This window comes from Petromyzon marinus, chromosome 13 (assembly GCF_048934315.1).
Source record: "Petromyzon marinus isolate PM22_M1 ecotype Great Lakes invasive population chromosome 13, UKy_Petmar_22M1.pri1.0, whole genome shotgun sequence".
Taxonomy (NCBI): domain Eukaryota; kingdom Metazoa; phylum Chordata; class Hyperoartia; order Petromyzontiformes; family Petromyzontidae; genus Petromyzon; species Petromyzon marinus.
In genome coordinates, this window is record NC_133679.1 from 7,203,871 (window position 1) to 7,218,332 (window position 14,462).

General features: G+C 39.1%; 1 protein-coding gene across 2 annotated transcripts in view; it reads left to right on the forward strand.

Annotated features, from left to right (window-relative positions):
• Positions 1-14,462, forward strand: part of LOC116941917 (ras-specific guanine nucleotide-releasing factor 2) — an 84,542-nt gene that overhangs the window by 23,244 nt on the left and 46,836 nt on the right. The gene's annotated exons all lie outside the window — the stretch shown is intronic.

The window sequence follows — 14,462 nt, forward strand, 5'->3', positions numbered from 1 at the left end:
AAAGAGATTAAACATGTTAAAGAAACACGAAGGCTGAATGGCTACAATCATGCTCAAATTAACAGAGCATTGAATGCCAAACCAAGACCGAACAACAATACTGTTTAAAGTGATCAGGTAATTATCAAAACAATTAAATACCATATATATCGGGAGTTACTGACAAATTAGCCCGTGTTTTGCAAAAGCAAAAGCAAAACATTAAAGTGAGAATTGGTACAGTACACAAAATAAAATAAAAACTAATGTCTTGCACTAAAGATGGATTACCGAAGTTATCAACAGAAGGTGTATATCGGATCAATTATATTGGACAGACGGGACGTAACATTTGTGTATTAAATTCATTAAATTCTCCCAAACACAGCTGTCAACAGTGGCAGAGTATGCTTGCCAACAAGGACATTCATTTTATTTTGATAACGTTGAAGTGTTATGCAGAACTAAATATTACTGGCCAAGAATAGTTAGAAAATCAATCGAAATTGAGAAGAATTAAAATAATTTCAACCGCTGTGATAGCGACAGATTAAACGCAGCCTGGAAGCGTATTATTAAGTAATACACAACACATTTTGCAATTCCTTACAGGTGAGTCACATCCTAAGTGGCTGATTACTGATCTATTACATAATTGCATACACCCCCACCTCCGCCTTCTGATCTCGAAACCTGGTGGGGTTCAACAATAACGATGCCATCCTGCACTATTTAAGACCTGAATCAGGTGGATGGCTTCACTATTTTGGCAAATCGCCTGAAGATGCTGGATGTACTTTCCAGCAAAAACGTCGTCCTACTCAAATTGTAAATGTTGTGGATTCACTCTTCAACACATCGGTGGGCTAAAGTAGTGAACTATTTGTCTTTTGTCAACGTGACACATTTTTTTACTGATTGGCCGTGTCGGGTGGTGGAGGGTTGCGACACATTTATAAATAACGCGATCTAACCCAAAAACCTTTTTTATGAATTGGTGAAAATTATCTGTATTAACATTATTCCACAAATACAGTACTCTGGACTGTATTCAAATAGTTTGTTACCATATGACCAGTGAATAGAGAACTTGCTGTAGGGTAGGTGCAGAATGAAAGCTTTTAGTGTTGTGTACAGCCTTGACCAAACAATTGATTTGTACACTGATGGAAGGTCAATGGTTGCAGATCTTTAAAACAAATGAATGCACACTGGTCTGCCAGTTCCATTAAATAAATCCACATCCGCAAATGGAAAAATGAACGTTGAAAGCATGTTTTCCTCTTTCTGGTGGAAATGCATTCAATTGCGTGAGATTTGAGTGAATAAATTGACATGAAATGTGTATAAATGGTAATTATACATTTGCCAATTTGCGTCGAAATGTCCCAGTTCAGTGCCGTGAGTGTGTCAAACATGTACCACACTTTATCAAACATCCAATTACGGAAATATTACCGATTTTCATTTTCAAATACACGTCCTTTGTAGCCTGCACATGCAGTCTAAATTAGGCTTGTCAGGGACATCTCAAGCAATTTTTATACATTTTTGGAAAAAAATGTTTTATCATATCATATATCTGCGTATGATTGGAAATGCTTGGTACTAACCATTATATCATATATTGCTGTCCAAGTGTTGCCACGCATAAACATTGAAAAATCAATATATGTGATGTTATAAATTGTAATAGTTTACACATACTAACAAAATACATTTCTATATTTGTTCTTTAGGCTTTTGACAGGCATGGCTTTTTTTAAAAACACCTTTTTCAATGTTTTCAAATTGGATGCAGATTGCAGGGGATTTGTACAGTGAGGGAAAAAAAGTATTTGATCCCCTGCTGATTTTGTACTTTTGCCCACTGGCAAAGAAATGATCAGTCTATAATTTTAATGGTAGGTTTATTTGAACAGTGAGAGACAGAATAACAACAACAAAATCCGGAAAAACGCATTTCAAAAATGTTATAAATTGATTTGCATTTTAATGAGGGAAATAAGTATTTGACCCCCTCTCAATCAGAAAGATTTCTGGCTCCCAGGTGTCTTTTATACAGGTAACGAGCTGAGATTAGGAGCATACTCTTAAAGGGAGTGCTTTTAAAGGGAGTGCTCCTAATCTCAGCTTGTTACCTGTATAAAAGACACCTGTCCACAGAAGCAATCAATCAATCAGATTCCAAACTCTCCACCATGGCCAAGACCAAAGAGCTCTCCAAGGATGTCAGGGACAAGATTGTAGACTTACACAAGGCTGTAATGGGCTATAAGACCATTACCAAGCAGCTTGGTGAGAAGGTGACAATAGTTGGTGCGATTATTCGCAAATGGAAGAAACACAAAAGAACTGTCAATCTCCCTCGGCCTGGGGCTCCATGCAAGATCTCACCTCGTGGAGTTGCAATGATCATGAGAACGGTGAGGAATCAGCCCAGAACTACACGGGAGGATCTTGTCAATGATCTCAAGGCAGCTGGGACCATAGTCACCAAGAAAACAATTGGTAACACACTATGCCGTGAAGGACTGAAATCCTGCAGCGCCCGCAAGGTCCCCCTGCTCAAGAAAGCACATATACATGCCCGTCTGAAGTTTGCCAATGAACATCTTAATTATTGAGGACAACTGGGTGAAAGTGTTGTGGTCAGATGAGACCAAAATGGAGCTCTTTGGCATCAACTCAACTCGCCGTGTTTGGAGGAGGAGGAATGCTGCCTATGACCCCAAGAACACCATCCCCACCGTCAAACATGGAGGTGGAAACATTATGCTTTGGGGGTGTTTTTCTGCTAAGGGGACAGGACAACTTCACCGCATCAAAGGGATGATGGACTTGGCCACGTACCGTCAAATCTTGGGTGAGAACCTCCTTCCCTCAGCCAGGGCATTGAAAATGGGTCGTGGATGGGTATTCCAGCATGACAATGACTCAAAACACACGGCCAAGGCAACAAAGGAGTGGCTCAAGAAGAAGCACATTAAGGTCCTGGAGTGGCCTAGCCAGTCTCCAGACCTTAATCCCATAGAAAATCTGTGGAGGGAGCTGAAGGTTGGAGTTGCCAAACGTCAGCCTCGAAACATTAATGACTTGGAGAAGATCTGCAAAGAGGAGTGGGACAAAATCCCTCCTGAGATGTGTGCAAACCTGGTGGCCAACTACAAGAAACGTCTGACCTCTGTGATTGCCAACAAGGGTTTTGCCACCAAGTCCTAAGTCATCTTTTGCAGAGGGGTCAAATACTTATTTCCCTCATTTAAATGCAAATCAATTTATAACATTTTTGACATGCGTTTTCTGGATTTTGTTGTTGTTATTCTGTCTCTCACTGTTCAAATAAACCGACAATTGAAATTATAGACTGATAATTTCTTTGTCAGTGGGCAAACGTACAAAATCAGCAGGGGATCAAATATTTTTTTCCCTCACTGTAAGTATTCATTGTCCCTTAACATAAATTTCAATGACTTCCTGTGCAATTACTAGACATTGAAAAGCCCCGAACAATTGCAGGAGATGATGTGTTCATCATGAAGTGAACTCCAAAATAGCGCAATAACAATTGCAAAATAATTATAAAGGAAATTGACTTCTGCTGGCATTTCGATTTTGATTGAATAGCGAAACAATAAGGAATTTAAATATATTATAAAATATCCATTCGATTGCATCTGGTTTAACCACGTAGATTGCTTTGTTACTACGAGTGTAACAATCCTGAATAGTCTTTTATATATTTTTGCTTTTCATTTAATGAAAAATATATATGATGTATAACAATACTTTACCTGATTAATCCCTTGAGATGAGACATCTTGTTTGCAAAGGTGTCCAAGGGAATTGTATTCTGATAATGCACCACAATCACAGCTTTGGACATTTTTTTCTCTACATGCACGTGGGGATCAGTTCTGCCATGCGATGACATCAATAGCAATGTCACTCACGGTAGAAATTGACAAAATGACACCACTCTCCCTATGACCCCAGTTTGTGACACACTCCACTTGATTATTGTTAAATGCCGTCGCTCACGGGCAGTGTGTGGCCAAATTAATGTAATTGTATTGTCATTGCTTTTAAATTACTTCTAAGCTCTAATCCATTGTCGTTTGTTGCGCCGCTTCTCCTTTGTGCATTTCGAGGGGATGCAACGCCTAGGCATGACTTTTTTTCTTTCTCCGCAGACCCATGACCCCTGATACAATGTTATACGAGCCTCAATTCGGTAGAATAAGAACACGAGCCTTTCGGGAGGATATAGCACATGCTTATTCGTAGATATGAAATGACACTTGATAAGAGACACTCAGGGCTTGAGTGGCGGTGCACGAGATAGCACACTGCACAATGAACCTGGCGACCTGAGTTCAATTCCAGAATTCCAGTAATGATTGACATCAGTGACAAGTGCTATCTAACCTGGTCCTGTCACGTTCCTCCTCCTTCACCAACCAATACTGAGCAGCATGGTGAGGTAAAAAACAAACAATCCTCATGACCAAAATTCATATGGAGGCATTTGGACAGCAGTGCATTGATAAAAAGACCATTCCATTCGTATTTGTATAAAGACATCTTGGCTTTTTGAGTCACGTTTTCACGAGAAATGTTCATATAGATGGTGTTCTGAAGATAACCCTTTCATAATATTGTTGAAATCAAAACGTGTTTAATATAGGAGATAATGAGTTTTTATAAAAGTATTGTTTTTTGTGTTGAAGAGGGTCCTATAGTTTATATGGAATGCAGTTGTCAATTACATCTGGTGATCCAGCAGCATTTGTTCAACAAGCCTGACTACTGATGAGACCCAAAAGGTCAAAACTGCTCCAGAATTTTCAGCGTAAACAAATACTTGACAATATTGGGCTGCAAAGCCAATACCATGATACGTTTAAAACATATTGTTGTTCATATGTGGAGGCATAGAATGGAGATTTGCTTATGTATGCTATATACAATGCAGCTAATTCAGTAAAATGTTTTTACTTGCACTTATGACATTTCCAAAAATTCCAACATGTTGACCAAAAAATGTAATATATGCTTTATGTGTAACTTCTGTAACCAACATCACTAAACTATACCAACCAATGTATTATGTAATTTGTGTATAAAGGGATACTTCACCTTAATCTTACTCTTAAGTTACATTAATATTGCGTTGTATCTCATTCTCAATGTTTTATTCTGTCTTGCATATAAAGAAATAACATTTGTGGATTTTGATTTAAAGCTTTCGTGACTGCAGTAATTCATATTCTTAGCTCTTTCGGTAAAGTCACGTTGAAGGGAAGCAATAAAATAATAAAACATATATAAAAAAATAAAAATTCTCACGACGTTTCGACCATAACACAAACGGTCATGATCAGGTGTGAAAACCAACGGTAAGAAGCATTTGATAGAAGTGTCGGTCCGCATCTATTTATTTATTTATTTCTAAACTGTCTTTTTTTTAAACGTTAACACCACGGGCAGCGATTTGGCAGTTTGTTTAGAAGGACGAGTCCATCTATGTTCTGAAAAGAGGAGGGGGGAGACGAAAAATTAATGTATGCTGTCTGAAAGCCACCGTAAGCGTGAACAATCAATTCAGACCTGAAATGGTTTATCAAATCCTTCCAATGATGCTAAGCCAGAATCCATCTTCTCGGTTGAAATTGTCTCTGTGCTTGTATATGTGGATAACCTCATGAACGAATCACAAAAAAGATCTCCAAAATCTTGAATAAACACAAGATCCAGGTCCGTTTCAACACATTACATAAAATCCGTGATCTGGTTCCGTCTGGAAAATATGTGATTCCGGACATACAGTACCCTGGTGTCTACAAACTAAGTTGCCTCTGTGGTAGTAGTTACATTGGAGAAACCAAACGACATGTCTCGGACCGCATTCGTGAACACAAAGCAGACCTTAAACACGGTAGGACCAACACCTCGGCCGTGGCAGATCATTGTTATAATTCAGTAGGCTCACATGACATTGACTTCTCCAAGACAGAAGTTCTTTGTAAGCCATCTGGCTACCATGAGAGATTCGTTCATGAGGCTATCCACATATACAAACACAGAGACAATTTCAACCGAGAAGATGGATTCTGGCTTAGCAATCATTGGAAGGATTTGATAAACCATTTCAGGTCTTAATTGATTGGTCACGCTTACGGTGGCTTTCAGACAACATACATTAATTGTTCGTCTCCCCCCTCCTCTTTTCAGAACATAGATGGACTCGTCCTTCTAAACAAACTGCCAAATCGCTGCTCGTGGTGTTAACGGTTTAATAAAAAAACACCGTCTAGAAATGAATAAATAAATAAATAGATGCGAACCGACACTTCTTTCAAATGCTTCTTGCCGTTGGTTTTCACACCTGATCATGACCGTTTGTGTTATGGTCCAAACGTCGTGAGAATTTTTATTGTTTTATATATATTTTATTATTTTATTGTTTTCCTTTAACGTGACTTTACCGAAAGAGCTAAGAATATAATATTTGTGGATTTGCTTTAAACTAACACTTGGTAGGTATTCACAATAGTAATGGAGATTGAAGCAGTTGACAGGTTCCTCAATGAATGTTGTGTATATATAACAAATTTCAATGTAATGAGGGGATTAAAATCTCGGCGGTAATACATTGCAATTTCACAGCACTTCAGGAAATCCCAAGGCTCGTGTATGGGCGTGAAAAACGCCATTCTGAGCAAGAGATGGATTTAGCGTTAGGCATGGGGCCCCAGCACCAGCAGGCTTGATGGCTCTGCCATTGAATGAGAGATGATAGCTGTGAAATGTATGTAAGTATCACATATTTCTGATGTGGGGTACAAGAAATCTGCACATTGACATGTACACCCAACTGATGGATGATGATAATAATAATCGTCGTCATCATGAACGTATATTTTTTAATACATAGCCAGTATCGTGACACACACAAAGGCAGATGGGGAGACGTGGATGAATAAAGTTTCTTAAAAATTCACACGTAACCTTCAGTTAACTTAACACGCAGGAGGCTTTCGGGACCAATATCATCCATAATACAGGTGTTTTGGGTTAGATCTCGTAAATATATAAATGTGTCATCAAACCCGCCACCACCCGATACAACCAATTAGTAAGGTTTGTCACGTAAACAGAACGTGCTAATTCGCTACTAGTACAGCACACCGGTGTGTTGAAGCGTAAATCCATAACATTTACAATCAGAAAACGACGTTTTACCAGTAATTACAACTAGCTTCATCAAGTTGCAAGTACTGGCGAAACGTCGTACTCAGATTGTAAATGTTGTGGCTTTGCTCTCCAACACACCGGTTAGGGCTGTACTAGTGACGAATTGGCCACGTTCTGTTCACGTGACAAACCTTACTAATTGGCTGTGTCGGGTGGTGGCGGGTTTAACAACACATTTATATATTTACACAATCTTACCCAAAAAAACCTGTATTTATGACCTTCAGTTATATACAATGATCTAGTATCACATGCTCATGGGAAAGGTGCGTCGTTATTGTTTTGTATTTCAGGACTACTTTGTATGCGTGCCCTTTAGGCGTATGTACAAAGTCTTGTACCGCTCGTATGACCGTGTTGCGAGATTTCATCAAAGCAGATAGATTTTTAATGATGTTTACAAATTGATTATTTTAATGTTTGAAATCAATTATAATTACTAATTCATTATCGTTTCTCAAGCATATGTGATTTAGAAACCCCAAGGGAAAAAACCCGAACATATTTTTACTTAATTTTTTTTTTATGAAAGATTAAGTTTAATATACAGCACATAGAACAATTCTGGAGGAAACTTACATATTTTATATATATACTGTGCTAGTTGAGAACCTACTATTATGCACCGGAAAATAAAAGACAACTATCGTTTTACTCTTCTATAAATGCTGTACTCGGAACACTAAAAGTAATATACTTTTCAAGGTAATAAAATGTCGAAGTAATTTCTCGTGAGGTTTTTAAAAATATATATATGATTATCTAAGATTTAAGGAATATTCTGATAAAATAATGAGATTAAAAACAGCACAAATTGAAAAGATGGAGCAATTTTAAATGAACCGTGTCAGTCTTCTGTGTTCATTACTCCCCCCTTTTCGGTATCCCTATCTGTTAAATGTCTTCTTCCGTTTCAATTAATATCAATGTTTATTTGTTTCATGGAAAATCCCATTCATGCAAACATTTTTTTTATATCTAGTTTCGGTGACAACAGCCAGTAGCAGCTAAAAATAAAATAATATATGTCGAACTTTTTTCGTACCGTACGTAACCAACCGTACTAATCGGAGGTGTGACCACGCTAATTGGATTGTTGGGGTAATGAGGAACCCAGTCAGCAGCCAGCCAGGAAACCTGAAGCATCGATTAGTTTTAATCGTATTATGAAACATTATATGCCTGTTAATGGGGGCATAATGATTGTGGGTAATGGTGTGTTATGAGCATGGTGAACCGAGTTAAATTCCTAGCCAAGGCTACTGTCAGTAGCGAGTGAAACCAGAACTGGTCTGAGCCCCCACCCCAAAACCTTCATCGACCCATACTGACCAGCGGGGTGAAGTATGGTCAACAAAGTCGGGGGAATTACCTTCCTCTGGGGTGTATTTTATTTAGATGACAGTTCAAATGTGTCAATAAATGGTGTTATGTTAATGCATTCCATTTTTATGGATTCTTTGCATTTGGAATGCTGCTTATTTATATATTTTAAGCCACGAGAGGGAAATATTGCAACTCGAATGAAAGAGGCTATTTCCTGCTTTTCTAATATATGGAGAATTATGATCATTTGAATGAGAGCATTGTCTTTCAGAAATTTCACGTGATAAAAAAGTGAAGTCGTTCAAAAAAATGTCAATCAATAGCCATACATGGACTTATCTATGTTGTTTCCATGTCACAATTATATACCACTGAATTAAAGAATGCCCTACTTATGGCTCTCCAATCTGTTTTTTGGGTTGTACCGCGTGATGTTTCACATGATGTTCAACGTTTCCCTCCAAGTGCTGGGAGCTTCTTAAAGCAACACGTCAGACAGCATCACCAACAACATACGGTACGCGAAAGCGTACGTGTTAAACTAACATACGGTACGACGGGAAAACCCATGGGAGCGCTTTGCAGCAGAGCTGTGAAGACCTTACCGTATTTAAAGAGTTTTATGAAACAGGATTTAAATTGAATAGGCATGTTTTTGCTAGGCTTGTACACACTAACATTGAAGTTCAATCTTGTCTTCATGATTCTCATTTCTTCTTGCAGGGGGCCACCGCTTATAAAACAGATTCATCCAGCCTCATGCAAGGGTACATTTCCATTTTTGTACCTATAATGAAGTCGAATGCTGTTGTGTGAAAAAAAAAATGTTAATCTGTCCGTGTAATATCTCATGTTCAAAACATCTAAGCATCCCTGTACTTCAGCAAATAGACCGGAAACATAGACATTGACAAAAACAATTGGGACAAAAAGGCTAAAAAGTCTGCAAAGAAGCATGGCGAGGTGTATGCTTGAAATGTCACTGAGAGACAGAGAGAGAGAGAGAGAAACAGACGGATCGGTAAGAACACCCGCAAATTAGAGACGTCAGAATCTTCATCAGAATCTATGTATATATTATATTGGAGGAATCCAATGGGCTATGAAGCTCTTTTTGTTTCACAGATGTTCAGTAATGATCACTTTATGAAAGTAAGTGGGTCTTGGGCAGCACGTGTGCCCTCGAAGAGATGATGACCGGGAGTCGAGGAAAGCGACAGGGCCCGGACGAGAGGAAGTCCACTGCGAAGATGGAGTTGATGAGATCAGCTCGCGCGCAAGAGCCACATGGATCGCTGTTTCACGGGACCGCAAGGGGGGATGACGACTTTGAGAAGGCTTCATGCAGCAGTAGAAAGATCATGACCAGGGTCGGAGCCAGGATTTTGACTTTGGGGGGGGGCTGACTTCAATATTCTCAGATATCTCAGTGTGTTTATGTCTTCCAATAGGCGCCACAAATGTATAAAACATTTTATTGGATATGAGCGCGGAGTTTATTAATAGGTCGGAGCCGCTGATGTGGCTAATAAGTTCGATAAGTTTTAAAGGCTGCCGCTCAAGCAGCCTGCAGGGCAGCACAAGGTGGCAGCCTGCAGGGCAGCACACAAGGTGGCAGCCTGCAGGGCAGCACACAAGGTGGCAGCCTGCAGGGCAGCACACAAGGTGGCAGCCTGCAGGGCAGCACAAGGTGGCAGCCTGCAGGGCAGCACACAAGGTGGCAGCCTGCAGGGCAGCACACAAGGTGGCAGCCTGCAGGGCAGCACAAGGTGGCAGCCTGCAGCATTTTGCAGTAGCCGGATATTCGGTTATCCCGATTACCGACTTTCCCAAAATTTCAGGGGGGGCTAAGCCCCCCCCCCAGCCCCCCCTGTGGCTCCGCCCCTGATTCATGGCTGATGATGAAGATATATACTAATTTTTGTATCCTCGAATAAACTGGCCAAAACCTTTAAAATAAAATTATATATATTCTTACTGGATATGCATCGTTAATTTTAACAGCCAAAATGGCCCCTGCTAGTGCACAGAATGGCCTTTGCAATGAAGAGCGGTGGTTTTGTAGTTCGGCTTCAACAGGTTGCATTAAGAGCACAATTTGAGGATTTGAGGTCCGTCTGTTTGTATGCGCATTTGAAGACACGTATATGTGGCAGGCGAGACTAAATGGGAATGCAGCCATGTTCACCACCATCTGTTTACAGTCTTCCCAGCTAAAGCCATAAATCTCGTGCTTTGTGGTCATGGAAACGAATTCTGCTCTGTACCTATGATTTATTCTGCTCCTCTGTAAGGTGTTAAATTGTTGGGTCATCTTCGAAATGATGGATATTTCTTAAGGAAATTAGTGGGCTTCACTTTTTACAACATAATTAGTGAGATTTTTTCATATGCATAAAACGTATATTGTTGGTTCTTTCGGTAAAGGCACGTAGATAGATAAATAAAAATAATACAATTCTAATTAAAAAATAAAAATAATAAAACATAAAAATAATACGTTGAAAATAAAAGCAAAACATAATAAAAATAGTACAATTAAATAAAAAATAAAACTTGTATGAGAACTGAAAAAATGTATTTAAAAAAAAACATCAATTATATTTATTCTTTGGGTCTTTCGGTAAAGTCACGTAGATAGGTAAAAAAACAAAATTACGACATTTCGATCACAACACAAGCGATCGTTATCCTGATGACTATGAACTCCTGCAGTCAAGTCAAAACATAAATTCTTAATTTTGACCCCCTTTGTTAACGTTCGATAAAACCACACAGCATACCAAACACAAGTCCTGTAAAAAAAAATATGTAGTCATAGCCAACAGTGGTTTGCACGAGTCTCCAGTCGAGACAACAATAGTCCCACGTTATTTAAATATACAATTCATACTTTAAATATACAATTCGTACGTTATGTTTTTTTTTTATTCTGAAAAGGAAATCGCAGGATAATACAATGGAGTCACATTTTATAACTGGGGTTATTTTTTTGACACGAGGTATACGATAAAGTAGTTGTAATTTTCAATAAAATTCAAAAGAAACAAGCGCTTTTTATTTAAATGTATTTCATAGAAAACAATGCACTTTTTTCACTTCAGATGTAATTATACACAACATCGAAAGACAATGTGCATTCATGAATAACATATGCTTTCGTTTTGTTGGAATGCAAGTCTTGTGGTTATAATGTTGTACATTATATTTAGACACTGGTAATGCCACACCCCTCTTAGACTTGTATTAAAGTTCAGGGGCTTTGAAATCATACGTATTTTTCTAGGATGGAGTTGGGTAAAACCTATTGGGGAAACTCCCAGTGCCATATGGGAATCAGGGACAGTGGCAATGAAGATGGATTTTCGAGTAATGGTTGTGATTCCTGCAGTTTGCTAAATGGACTTCATGGATTACCCTTATGTTCACATGTGTACCGTAATTAGCGACGTCTGAGACACGTCGTATAGAGGGCTTCTAATTTATTCTCACACTGGGCACAACACAGGCCGATACATATATATGTCTCCATTCACTGGGCACAACACTGGGTAGTATATATACACACGTCTCTACTTTAGCTATGCACAGGCGACTTCTCTAGATAGTCCCATCGCCTACATCCAACCACACAGCTGACTGACTAGTGTGACAATGACGGCGATTGGAGCCATGCAGAGGATCTTCCATGCGGCCGGACGATGGAGAGAGATGACGGCAAGCAGTGACGCAGCCAGGACCCGGGACCCTGCAACAACCCTGAACCTTCGGTCCCCATCCCCCTTATATACCTCTCGGCGTGGCCCGACCACGCCTCTGGCCACGCCCCCTTCCAGAACCTTCGAGCGGGTTCCTGAAGCTTCCCGACTAACTACACTTTTAACCCAGATACGCCCCCCCCACTTCTGATTAGGTAGTTGTTACATAATCTTGCCCATACCCGTGGTGAAATGACATTGCATAAGAACAGCTGTTGGTTCAGGTGTTTTACTGTACTCTTATTCACATATGCCTTTTTCAATATTCGTCGGTGAGATTTAAATTACTTGCTTGGTTGAAATGGAACCTTTACGTTAATTTGGTGGTAGCGAAGTAGTGCCGTCGTGGTCTATGCCATCAGAGGCACAATACAAATGTAGAGAAGTAGTGGCGCAGAGGTTAGTGATCTACGCAATGAACCCATTGACCTGGGTTTGGTTAACATGCACGGCGAATCGTGTCTGAACCAGTTTTGGGCTCTCCCTCACTGATCTATATTGGTGAAGTATGGTCAAACAACCCCCACGAGCGACACTGTGTGGAAAGGCAATGATGCAGCAGCGGATTGTATGCATGCATGTATGTTGCATTTCTTTCATACCGTACGTAGCCAACTGCTAATCGGTGGTGCGGGTTGACAAACGGCTGTAAATATATTTTCTGATACAAAAAATATAAACATATAGTTAATGATATTAAATACGGTGATGTTACTGAATTGCCCCAATAAGCTGAGTTTTTTGTTTGTCCTGTTACTATCGATGTTACACCTCCGATTGGCACGGTTGGCTACGTACGGTGTGAAAGAAGTTCAACATGTTCATGTATTCATCATCTTTACAAGCAGGTGGTGAAAAACATAACTTTTTCATTTTAGATTTAATTGTTGATTTTAATATTGTGTTGGTAAGACGTGAGTAAAATCCCGAACATTGTGTCTTAATCATATTGCAATTACATAAGTTCCATGAATGGCATATTGCTTCCTAGGGCATTGATATATTGTTCAATGGTGGCAGATTTCTACAGCTCAATTTTATAGCTGACCCAGACCAACTTTGAGTTGAATTAAACTTCAGAGATTATTTGTATTATCAAGGAATATGTATTAAAGGTTAATCAAAGACAAACCTGCAAACTCACGTGTCTCTCACAATATCTTCCCATCTGCACTGTAGTCTGCCCCGAATGCTTTTGTACATATACAAATGTGCCCTTAGGGACTCTGCTATCTGACATCTTGGAAACATGACAAGCTCAGCACTGCTGCTCTGTCTGTATTATTGCACTAAGTGATGTCTGCTGTGATATATTATAGAACTCATCGTTTGATGTGTTGTTCTGTCATTCGACTATGAGGCTCCAATGAATACAAAGCCCATAAAATCTTGTAGACTGAGTAATTTTCATGCTTTGCCTATACAAATTGTGTTACTCCCCACTTCACATCATCAAACATTCACACGACCTCTGAATTAATGTACCCTTAGTCTGGAATACTGATTTAGCTTGTATTTATTTACTATAAAAGGCAACTTAAAAGTGATTTGTGGCAAACCATCATAACCATTACACGGTATTGCATGCATTTGTGTATGACTTAAATCATGTGCATTTGAAGATTTTAAATATTTTTTGGTTATTATGTAAATTGTTATTGTATAAATTGTAGGTTTATTCCACAAAGTGTCAATTAAATGTTACAGCCAATTAGCCGTGGCAGTCAGTTTTGGTGGATTTTGTTTGCATGATCGTTGTGAGTCAATCACTCAATCTGCAGCGCTTCCAGGTGGCCACTCGGCATCTATACGGTGAATACATTACCTGACCTATTAACATCGATTGATTTGATTATTTTTGGCTTCATCCCTTAATAAAAATGAAATATATAAAAAAAGGAAAAAAACGTTTCTCCTCCACAAGGAAAACATAAATCAGCCGTATATATCCCATACATGGCCATCGCGAAAAATAGTCTTTGGCCTCTGTGAGACCCCCTTGGTGGAGTACATTCCTGGTATTCTTAGCTCTTTCGGTAAAGTCACGTTGAAGGGAAACAATAAAATAATAAAATATATATAAAACAATAAAAATATCACGCCGTTTTATATATTTTATTATTTTATTGCTTCCCTTCAACG